Below are 12074 nucleotides of genomic sequence, written 5' to 3'. Positions count from 1 at the left end.
GAATCCTGGTCACACGCCACGTGAGGCATGTTGTGCATGTGCTAAGAAGAAGTGAAATCACTCACTTTCTCCATCATCATTACTGTAATCCTTGTTCTTCAGCAGCATAAGACAATAACACTTTTCTAACATAAGAACATAGGTGCCAACTTCCCCTCTGCCCGGTGGTTGCTGGACCCCCCCCATCCCCTGGCCCCATCCCAGCCTGCCTCTGCACCGCTCTTGCCCCACCTCCTTCCCCCAAGTCCCCGCTCCTGCCCTGCCTCTTCTCCACCTCCTCCCCTGAGCGTGCCATGTCCCCGCTCCTCCCACTCCCTCCCAGAAAGTCCTAAGCACCACCAAACAGCTGTTAGGTAGCAAGGGGTGGGAAGCGCTGGGAGGGAGGGGGAGAAGCGGGGACACGGTGCGCTCGGGAGGGGGCAGGGGGAGCTTGGCTGACAGTGGGTGCGGAGCACCTGCTAATTTCCCCCCATGGGTGCTCCAGCCCCAGAGTTGGCGCCTATGCATAAGAATAAATATTGCATATGTAAAACTGGCCTTTAAGTTTCTTAGGGACTACTCCTTTAAGAGCAAAGTCTGCCTGAGCCCATGTCATCCAAATTCTCCTCTTCAAGAAAGAAAAGGAAAAAATCTTTGCTTTTGACCTGGGAATCCTGGGCACCACCATCTTAGATTCATAGATTTGTAGGTTACCATAACTACCAGACACTCAGACTTTTCACCTCTGTTCATCACCCCCAAAGGCGTGAAACCAGCTCCCCGAGACACCAGCTTACTTTGGCACACACTCCACACAGTTTGCACACCAGAGACCTGCTTGGGATAAAAATAAACAAAAGGTTTATTTAATAGAAAAATCACAGATTCAAAGGTAAAATAGTAAGGAAAAGCAAACACATGCAAGTTACACAGAAAACAAACATCAAGATGCAACCTCAGGCTTTACACTTTAAAATTAGATACACTCCCTTTTTTAATACAAGTTACCTATTGCCTCTGAACAGTTTCCCAGCGTACACCCTACCATACAGCAGCATTTCACAGACAGCACCCACCAAGTGACTGTCCCTCAGTTTCTGTATGATGACCTCAATTTCAAGCCTCATTTTTAAAAGGCCATTTTCTCTCTCCTGATATGGTGACTGATGGTTATTCAGGGTGGGGAAATTCTAGCTGGGATGTCTCAATGGGTATGTCTATGCAGCAACTAGACCAGCTGACTTGGGCTCGCAGGGCTCGGGCTGCGGGGCTGTTTCATTGCTGTGTAGATTTCCAGGCTTGGGCTGGAGCCCAGGCTCTAGGACCTTGAGAGATGAGAGGGTCCCAGAGCTTGAGCTACAGCCCGAGCCCAGAAGTCTACATAGCAATTAAACAGCTGCGAGCCTGAGTCAGCTGGCACAGGCCAGCCACGGGTTTTTCTTTGCTGTGTAGACATACTCAGTGTCTTCCCATTAACTCTAATGGCCCATCATTTGTCTTCACCTGGATTATACAATACTAAGTGCTTGGAGCTAATATCTGGTTGGTGAGGCAGCCCCTCCCTGCCTGACTGCACCACAGATTATAAGTACAGTTTTTCTATATACGTAAATACATACATTCAGAACCCCAGTCTGTATACACATCTCATGAGCATTCTGTTTAGAACATTACAAGCTTTCATAAAAGACCTTACCAGACATATTTTTATAGCACAATAATATTGTAGACAATCATTTGCTTTAACTGTTCATTCAAACACCCCTTCTCTCCTTGGGGAATCTGGACCCTGATGGTCACAGAATTATTTTGGGAAGGTCAGACTAGATGAGCACAATGGGTCCTTCTCGCCTTGGAATCTATGAAACTATACCTCTGTTTAGTTAAACCTTTTCTAATGAAATATCACTCAAAGACACTATTACTTATGGTATTTTTGTGAGATGTAAGTTAACAATGTCCAGGATATTACTTGATCTACCGGTAAATAACAATTACAAATCTATTACTTTTTATTTCTAAAATTAGCTCTATTTGTGGTACTAGGCTTGAGGGCTACTCTTAAATCACTTGACTTCACCTATGGTAGCAGATGGCTCTGGTGAAGCTTAGAGAACTTGTGTACAGATTTCCCTCTTCCCACAGGGAGATTGCAAATCACTATTAGGGTTGTTGACATTCATCAAATATTTGGGCTGTCTGGCGCACAATTACATCCATTTCTTTGCAGAGGAAATCATGCATTATTCTATATGTAATCAACTGCTAGACTAAAACAGCAATGGTACAATGAAATAAGTTCAAGAAAAGTCATTAATAGCTGAAGGCTTGAACCAGCAAACTAGTGCTTAATTTATGCCAGGGATTGCCAGGGCTGAGCACTCGGGTGCACCTCTACACTTGACAGTTCATAGCCTCGGCACCTCTGAGCTTGCTGTATTAGTTAATAATGTAAAAAAATTGCTTGAGCCCCAGCACCTCTTTCATTACAAATTAAGCACGGCAGCAAACCCTTACTCATAGGAGAAATATTTACTTTTTTAGGTAATTCATTAGACCACTTGCATCAGGAAGGACTGCCCATATGACGAAGGGGGTGCAGAATTGGGACCTAAACAAGCAACATTCTTAACTGAATTAAAACAAATCTGGGGTCTGGCTGGTGCTGTGGATTTGTAATGGTGCAAGGAGTCTCACCAGGTTGAATTCAGCTAAAGCTGGTAACTATCAAAGGCTATATAAAATATACAAATTGCATCAGAATATACAAATTGTCCCTTTTGTGTAATACCCTATCTCAGATAGTGGCCAGTGCTGGATACTTCAGGAAAAGGCATAACCTCCATAAGTAACATAACTGTATATCGTAGAGGGTGACTTCACTTTAGTTTTAGTCAGTTTTATACTTGTAAAGTTTCAGCCTTGAATATTTGAGAACTATTTCTATACTAGCTAACAAAAGATATTTTGTCACTGTGTATCATATATGTATTAATATTTATATTGTGATACTGCAGTATAGAAAGATATCAGCCGATCAGCATGTAGGAATGATGTACAACTATTGACACTTAACTGTACAGGTTTTTTTCCCATGGGTGAAGTTCCCTGCACTCTAGTTGCGGGTATGAGAATCCCTGTACTTTGATTGGCTGACAGCCATTATTAGCCAGAATGGAGAGCTTGCATAATTACTGAACAGTTATTTCTCCTTTTTTCCATAATTCTTCTGTTGTGACGGGCTTTTGTATTCACAATTTTAAAGCTGTGTGCCAGTCATCTCAGCTTGTCACTCCTTTCAGCTAAAGCAGAGAAACTCACAAGTATTCATGAAAGCAAACAAAAAGGGGGTTGAGAATCTGCTGAAAGAGCACTTTCAAAACTCACTTCTTCCCATCGTAGAATCATAGAAGATTATTGTTGGAAGAGACCTCAGGAGGTCATCTAGTCCAACCCCCTGCTCAAAGCAGGACCAACCCCAAATAAATCACCCAGCCAGGGCTTTGTCAAGCTGGGCCTTAAAAAGCTCTAAGGATGGAGATTCCACTACTTCCCTAAGTAATCCATTCCAGTGCATCACCACCCTGCTAGTGAAACAGTTTTTCCTAATATCCAACCTAGACCTCCGCCACTGCAATTTGAGATCATTGCTCCTTGTTCCGTCATCTGCCACCACTGAAAACAGCCTAGCTCCATTCTCTTTGGAACCCCCCTTCAGGTAGTTGAAGGCTGCTGTCAAATCCCCCCTCACTCTTCTCTTCTACAGACTAAATAAAACCAGAGCCCTCAGCCTCTTCTCATAAGTCATGTGCCGCAGTCCCCTAATCATTTTCATTGCCCTCCGCTGGACTCTCTCCAATTTGTCCACATCCTTTCTGTAGTGGAGGGCCCAAAACTGGACGCAATACTCCAGATGTGGCCTAACCAGTGCAAATAGAGGGGAATAATCACTTCCCTCAATCTGCTGGCAATGCTCCTACTAACGCAGCCCAATATTCCATTAGCCTTCTTGGCAACAAGGGCACACTGTTGACTCATATCCAGCTTCTCGTCCACTATAATCCCCAGGTCCTTTTCTGCAGAACTGCCGCTTAGCCAATCGGTCCCCAGCCTGTAACAGTGCATGGGATTCTTCCATCCTAAGTGCAGGACTCTGAACTTGTCCTTGTTGAACCTCATCAGATTTCTTTTAGCCCAATCCTCCAATTTGTCTGTCACTCTGGACCCTATCCCTCACCTCCAGTGTATCTACCTCTCCCCGCAGCTTAGTGTCATCCATGAACTTGCTGAGGGTACAATTAATCCCATCATCCAAATCATTAATGAAGATGTAGAACAAAACCGGCCCCAGGACACACTCCTAGGGCACTCTGCTTGATACTGGGTGCCAACTAGACATTGAGCCGTTGATCATTACCTGTTGAACCCGACGATCTAGCCAGCTTTCTATACCCCTTATAGTCCATTCATCCAGTCCATACTTTTTAAACTTGCTGGCAAGAATTCTGTGGGAGACCATATCAAAAGCTTTGGTAAAGTCAAGATATATCATGTCCACTGCTTTCCCCATATCCACAGAGCCAGTTATCTCATCATAGAAGGCAATCAGGTTGGTCAGGCATGACTTGCCCTTAGTGAATCCATGTTGACTGTTCCTGATCACTTTCTTCTCCTCCAAGTGCTTCAAAACGGATTCCTTGAGGACCTGCCCCATGATTTTTCCAGAGACTGAGGAGAGGCTGACCGGTTTGTAGTTCCCCGGATTCTCCTTCTTCCCTTTTTTAAAGATGGGCACTATATTTGCCCTTTTCCAATCATCTGGGATCTCCCCCGATCACCACAAGTTTTCAAAGATAATGGCCAATGGCTCTGCAATCATATCAGCCAACTCCCACAGCACCCTCAGATGCATTGCATTTGGCCACATGGACTCCTTTCCCCCTCATATTAGCCTCCCAGAGGATCCTGCCCATCAATTCCCTAAGGGAGTTAAAGTCTGCTTCTCTGAAGTCCAGGGTCCGTATTCTGCTGCTCTCCTTTCTTCCTTTTGTCAGGATCCTGACCTCGACCATCTCATGACCAACTCGCTGTTCTAGACTTGATTTTGACAAATAGGGAGGAACTCATTGAGAATTTGAAAGTAGAAGGCAGCCTGGGTGAAAGTGTGCAATTCTAAGGAAGGGTAGAAGGGAGAACAGCAAAATAGAGACAATGGATTTCAGGAAGGCAGATTTTGGTAAGCTCAGAGAGCTGATAGGTAAGGTCCCATGGGAATCAAGACTGAGGGGAAAAACAACTGAGGAGAGTTGGCAGTTTTTCAAAGGGACACTATTAAGGGCCCAAAAGCAAGCTATTCCGCTGGTTAGGAAAGATAGAAAATGTGGCAAAAGACCACCTTGGCTTAACCACGAGATCTTGCATGATCTAAAAAATAAAAAGGAGTCATATAAAAAATGGAAACTAGGACAGATTACAAAGGATGAATATAGGCAAACAACACAGGAATGCAGGGGCAAGATTAGAAAGGCAAAGGCACAAAATGAGCTCAAACTAGCTACAGGAATAAAGGGAAACAAGAAGACTTTTTATCAATACATTAGAAGCAAAAGGAAGACCAAAGACAGGGTAGGCCCACTGCTTAGTGAAGAGGGAGAAACAGTAACAGGAAACTTGGAAATGGCAGAGATGCTTAATGACTTCTTCGTTTCGGTCTTCACCAAGAAGTCTGAAGGAATGCCTAACATAGTGAATGCTAATGGGAAGGGGGTAGGTTTAGCAGATAAAATAAAAAAAGAACAAGTTAAAAATCACTTAGAAAAGTTAGAGGCCTGCAAGTCACCAGGGCCTGATGAAATGCATCCTAGAATACTCAAGGAGCTAATAGAGAAGGTATCTGAGCCTCTAGCTATTATCTTTGGAAAATCATGGGAGACAGGAGAGATTCCAGAAGACTGGAAAAGGGCAAATATAGTGCCCATCTATAAAAAGGAAAATAAAAACAACCCGGGAAACTACAGACCAGTTAGTTTAACTTCTGTGCCAGGGAAGATAATGGAGCAAGTAATTAAGGAAATCATCTGCAAACACTTGGAAGGTGGTAAGGTGATAGGGAACAGCCAGCATAGATTTGTGAAGAACAAATCATGTCAAACCAATCTGATAGCTTTCTTTGATAGGATAACGAGCCTTGTGGATAAGGGTGAAGCTGTGGATGTGGTATACCTAGACTTTAGTAAGGCATTTGATACGGTCTTGCATGATATTCTTATCGATAAACTAGGCAAATACAATTTAGATGGGGCTACTATAAGGTGGGTGCATAACTAGCTGGATAACCGTACTCAGAGAGTTGTTATTAATGGTTCCCAATCCTGCTGGAAAGGCATAACAAGTGGGGTACCGCAGGGGTCTGTTTTGGGACTGGCTCTGTTCAATATCTTCATTAATGACTTAGATATTGGCATAGAAAGTACGCTTATTAAGTTTGCGGATGATACCAAACTGGGAGGGATTGCAACTGCTTTGGAGGACAGGGTCATAATTCAAAATGATCTGGACAAATTGGAGAAATGGTCTGAGTTAAACAGGATGAAGTTTAACAAAGACAAATGCAAAGTGCTCCACTTAGGAAGAAAAAATCAATTTCACACATACAGAATGAGAAGAGACTGTCTAGGAAGGAGTATGGCAGAAAGGGATCTAGGTGTTATAGTGGACCACAAGCTAAATATGAGTCAACAGTGTGATGCTGTTGCAAAAAAAGCAAACATGATTCTGGGATGTATTAACAGGTGTGTTATGAGCAAGACATGAGAAGTCATTCTTCCGCTCTACTCTGCTCTGGTTAGGCATCAGCTGGAGTATTGTGTCCAGTTCTGGGCACCGCATTTCAAAAAAGATGTGGAGAAATTGGAAAGGGTCCAGAGAAGAGCAACAAGAATGATTAAAGGTCTTGAGAACATGACTTATGAAGGAAGGCTGAAAGAATTGGGTTTGTTTAGTTTGGAAAAGAGAAGATTGAGAGGGGACATGATAGCAGTTTTCAGATATTTAAAAGGGTGTCATAAGGAGGAGGGAGAAAACTTGTTCACCTTAGCCTCTAAGGATAGAACAAGAAGCAATGGGTTTAAACTGCAGCAAGGGAGGTCTAGGTTGGACATTAGGAAAAAGTTCCTAACTGTCAGGGTGGTTAAACACTGGAATAAATTGCCTAGGGAGGTTGTGGAATCTCCATCTCTGGAGATATTTAAGAGTAGGTTAGATAAATGCCTATCAGGGATGGTCTAGACAGTATTTGGTCCTGCCATGCGGGCAGGGGACTGGACTTGATGACCTCTCGAGGTCCCTTCCAGTCCTAGAATCTATGAATCTATGGTCACTGCTGCCCAAGTTGCCACCCACTTCTACTTCCCCTACTAATTCTTCCCTGTTTGTGAGCAGCAGGTCAAGAGGAGCACAGCCCCTAGTTGGTTCCTCCAGCATTTGCACCAGGAAATTGTTCCCAACACTCTCCAAAAACTTCCTGGATTGTTTGTGCACTGCTGTATTGCTCTCCCAGTAGATGTCAGGGTGATTGAAGTCCCCCATGAGAACTAGGGCCTGTGATCTGGAAACTTCTGTTAGTTGTCAGAAGAAAAGCTCATCTACCTCATCCTCCTGGTCTAGTTTCAAGCCCTCCTCACGAGGTTAGCAAGCCTGCCTGTGAAGATGCTCTTCCCTCTTTTCGTTAGGTGGATTCCATCTCTTCCTAGCAATCCTTCTTCTTGGAACAACATCCCATGGTCGAAGAATCCAAAGCCGTCTCTCCGACACCACCTGCATAACCACGCATTTACCTCCACAATTTGATGGTTCCTACCTGGGCCTTGTCCTTCAACAAGGAGGATGGATGAGAACACGACTTGTGCCTTAAACTCCTGTATCCTTCTTCCCAGAGCCACGTAGTCTCCAGTGACTCACTCAAGGTCATTCTTGGCAGTATCATTGGTGCCCATGTGAAGAAGTAGCAAAGGATAGTGGTCAAAGGGCTTGATCAGTCTCGGCACACTCAGTCACATCCTGAATTCTAGCTCCAGGCAAGCAGCACACTTTTCGAGTTTCCCAGTCTGGACGGCAGATGGATGACTTTGTCCCCTTTAGGAGGGAGTCCCCAACAACCACCACCCATCTCCTCCTCTTGGGAGTGGTGGTCATGAAACCCCCATCCCTAGGACAATGCATCCCATATCTTCTGGTCGATGGGGTCTCCTGATCCCTTCCCTCAGATGACTCTTCCAAACCATTCTTCTCCATAGTACCTGTGCAGAGGGCCTGAAAACGGTTTCTTACCTCTATCTGCATTAGGGATACAAGATTTCTCCTCTTTCTTCTTCTGGAGGTCACACGCTGCCAATTTTCTTCCCCATTGTGCACTGCCTCTCAGATTCTTCAGCGTGCTGTACCTGCAGTACCAAATTCTAACTTCTGTCCAGAAAATCTTCATTTTCCCTGATGCAACGCAGGGTTGATACTTGGATCTCTAGTCCTTTAACCTTCTCTTCCAATATGGAGACCAATATGGAGACTGTTCTTTGCCACTCCCTGAGTCCACCTTTCCCTCCCTAAAAGTCAGCTAAGATCCTGTCCCCAGAATAAGCGTCATATTAATACATAAAACATTTGAGTTTTCATTGTTTGTTAATATTGGGACAACGCAATTTTGAAACACAATGTTAATAAAATATACTAGTTATTCTAGAAACAAGAGTCCTACTGGTGTGTGCGAGTGTGTGTGCAAGGGGCAGATTACAATTAGAAGGACAAGTAGCTTTAGGTGACGGGAGAAAAGAAAGGCCCAAAAGGTATATATATATATTTTTACAAACAATTTATCTTTTAGCCATTTCATAGCCCGTTTCTTCTTTGTATTTTTCTCTTCTTTCACAGATAATGTGAATATGTAATAAAATGTTTTAGTAGAATAACTGTAGTACCTGTTAACTTTTGTAATAGCCACATTCTGAGCTAATACATTATTAGGCCTTGGAACTTATTCAGTACAAGATATGCTTACTACTTCATAAACAGGACAAGCACCATAAGATACCATTACACCAGTATTATAGCTGAAGATACTGGCTCCTATATAAATCTCCATTCTTATGCTCTTTTTGAAAACACTTTTTAACCATCTGATGACTTTTAAGTGGTGTTCGGCATATGAGTTGGTGGTTACCACTCAACTTTCCTAGTAGGCCAATGTCCACATCATAAAAGTACCACCAAACCTGGCACTAAGTGATACCCTGGTTAGAGCAGTGGCTTTCAACCTTTTTTCATTTGCAGACCCCTAAAACATTTCCAATGGAGGTGCACTGCACACCCCTTTGGAAATCTTAAACATAGTCTGCGGACCTTCAGAGGTACGTGGATCACAGATTGAAAACCACTAGGTTAGAGCACTCAGCCCTAGAGGCTAAAGATTCAATGGACAGAGAGACTGAACTACCTTCTAGCCTCTCCAGAACAAGTTTGGAGCCATTGGTGGGGCAGTGTAGGGAAGCTTCAGTGATCATGCCTGTGTTGTATCAGAGGACTTAATTCTATGTGGCTGTCAATCCTGTACATAAACACTAAAAATTATTTAACATTTATAAAACAACAAACATGCTCTGTGCTTGTTATCGTGACTGTTTTTTAAAAAGCGCCAAAAGATCACAGACTTATATGGTGCTGAATGCATTGCATTTAGCCAAGGGAATGGATAACATTTAAATGGAAGGAAAATTTTAGACTTAAAGAGCTAGATCCTGAAGTGCAGTTGCTTTATGTCACACGGTTGGTGGATTCTGGCCAAACAGGCATAACAAGAGGGATGTTCTAGTGACAAAGACTCAGTATAGTGGCTTCTGTGTTGCCCATCTGGCTGCTGGCATAGAGCAGTGGTTCTCAACCAGGGGTATGCAACCCCTGGGGATACGCAGAGGTCTTCCAGAGCCAAACCCATCTAGATTAGGTTTTCTCAACTTCGGGGTTTCAACCCCAGGGTGTGTGTGTCAAGAGTTGGTTTTAGGGGGGTTGAACGTGCAGGGCCAGCATTAGGGCATTGCAAGCAGGGCAACTGTCTGGGGCTTCACACCACAGGGGCCCCCACAAAGCTAAGTTACATGCTTCAGTCTAAGGCAGCAGGGCTCGGGCTTCAGCCCCAGGCAGCAGGGCTCAGACTTCAGCCCTGCCATCTGGTGCTCTGGCTTCAGATGAGGTTCACAAGTGAAAAATAGGCTCAAGTATCACACTGAAATGTAGTAGGGTGCTGTGAAACTTTTGTATTTTTATGTCTGATTTGGTAAGCAAGTAGTTTTTAAGTGAGGTGAAACTTGGGGTTCACAAGACAAATCAGACTCCTGAAAGGGGTGCAGTAGTCTGGAAAGGTTGAGAGCCACTGGCATAGAAGACATGGTCAGAGGAAAGGGAGCATGGACAGAATGCCCTGATGCTGCTGTAATCCTTGGCTGTCATTTTCTCCCCATGGAGCTGTTAGCATTAAATCAGTCCTCAGATGTTACATGTAGGTGAGGGGGGTATGGAAATGGGGTTCAGTGAGTATGAGTGGTGTGCACATGTATGAGGAAGGGAATATGGAAGTAGGGCAGTATGTGTGTGTACATGTGGTATGGGAAAGTGGATGTATATAGAGGATAAGAATTGGGTATGTATGGGGATGGAAGATGCTTGGGTGAAGAGAGTGAGTATGTACTGTATGTTGTGTAGTGGTAGAGAAAGAGGGCATGGGAGTTGTGGGTTTGCATGAGGGATGGGGATTTGGGTATGTATGAGTGTGAGAGAATTGGGTTTGTATGGAGTGGGAGAGTGGGGGCATTGATTATGTATGGAGGTAAAAATTTAGTGAAAGGGATATTGGTTATGTAAGTGGGTGGGGCTTAGGGGAAGGGAATGTAATGGGTAGGTGTATTGAGTAAATATGGAGCTGGAGTTAGGAGAATGGGGTTTGAGGGTCTGGTTATATGTGGGGCGCATTAGGGAAATGGGGTAAAGGGAGTAGGAATATTGGATGGTATTAGATATATATGGCAGATTGGGCATTAGGGAAGGGGATATTGGGAAGTGAGTTTATTGGGTAAGTATGTGTGGTGGAGTGTGTTCAGTGAATAAGATTTGGATGTGGAGAAGTGGATATATATGGGAGAAAGAGTTTAGGGAAAGTTGAGGGCCTGGGGAATGGAGGTTTGGGAGTTGGGTTATTAGATGTGTGTGGGAGATTAGGGTAAGGCAGGGGTTCTCAAACTGGGGGTCAGAACCCCTCAGGGGGTCGTGAGGTTATTACATGGGGGGTCACGAGCTGTCAGCCTCCACCCCAAATCCTGCTTTGCCTCCAGCATTTATAATGTTGTTACATATTTTGAAAGTGTTGAAAGTTATGGGGGGTGGGGTCACACTCAGAGGTTTGCTATGTGAAAGGGGTCACCAGTACAAAACTTTGAGAACTTCTGGGGAAAAGGGTTGGCAGTGGGGCACTAAATAGGTATGTGTGGGATTGGGTTGGGAGAAGCAGTTTGGCAATGGCATATTGGGTAGGTATGTGTGGGGGTAGGGTGGATCTATGGGGGTACTGGTATGTGTGGGGGTAGGATGAGTATGTAGGTGGGTGGGGTAGGTCTATGCGGAATGAGGGTAGGTGGATGAGTAGGTGGGATGGGGTGGAGTAGGTCTGTGGGGGGAGGGGGAGGTAGGATGGGGGAAGGGTGGGTCTCTGGGGTATTGGTATGTGTGGAGGTTGGGTGGATGGGTGGGTAGGTATGTGTGGGGTGGGTCTGTGGGGAGTATTGGTATGTGTGGGGGTGGGCTGGATCTGTGTGGGTTGGGTGGATGAGGTGGGTAGGTCTGTGGGGGATGGGTAAATGGGGGTATTGGTCTGTGTGGGATGGTGATGAGGTGGGTCTATGGGGGGAGGAGGGGATGAGGGTGGGGGCAGGGTGGGGAGTATTGGTCTGTAGGGCAAGGGGTGGGGGTATTAGCTTGTGGGGGGAGAGGCGGGGGACAGGGTGGGGGGTATTGGCCTGTGGCAGGAGGGGTAAAGGTGGGGGCGGGGTGGGTAG

The sequence above is a fragment of the Trachemys scripta genome, chromosome 1 (assembly GCF_013100865.1).
Source record: "Trachemys scripta elegans isolate TJP31775 chromosome 1, CAS_Tse_1.0, whole genome shotgun sequence".
Classification (NCBI taxonomy): domain Eukaryota; kingdom Metazoa; phylum Chordata; order Testudines; family Emydidae; genus Trachemys; species Trachemys scripta.
This window is presented reverse-complemented; position numbering follows the sequence as displayed.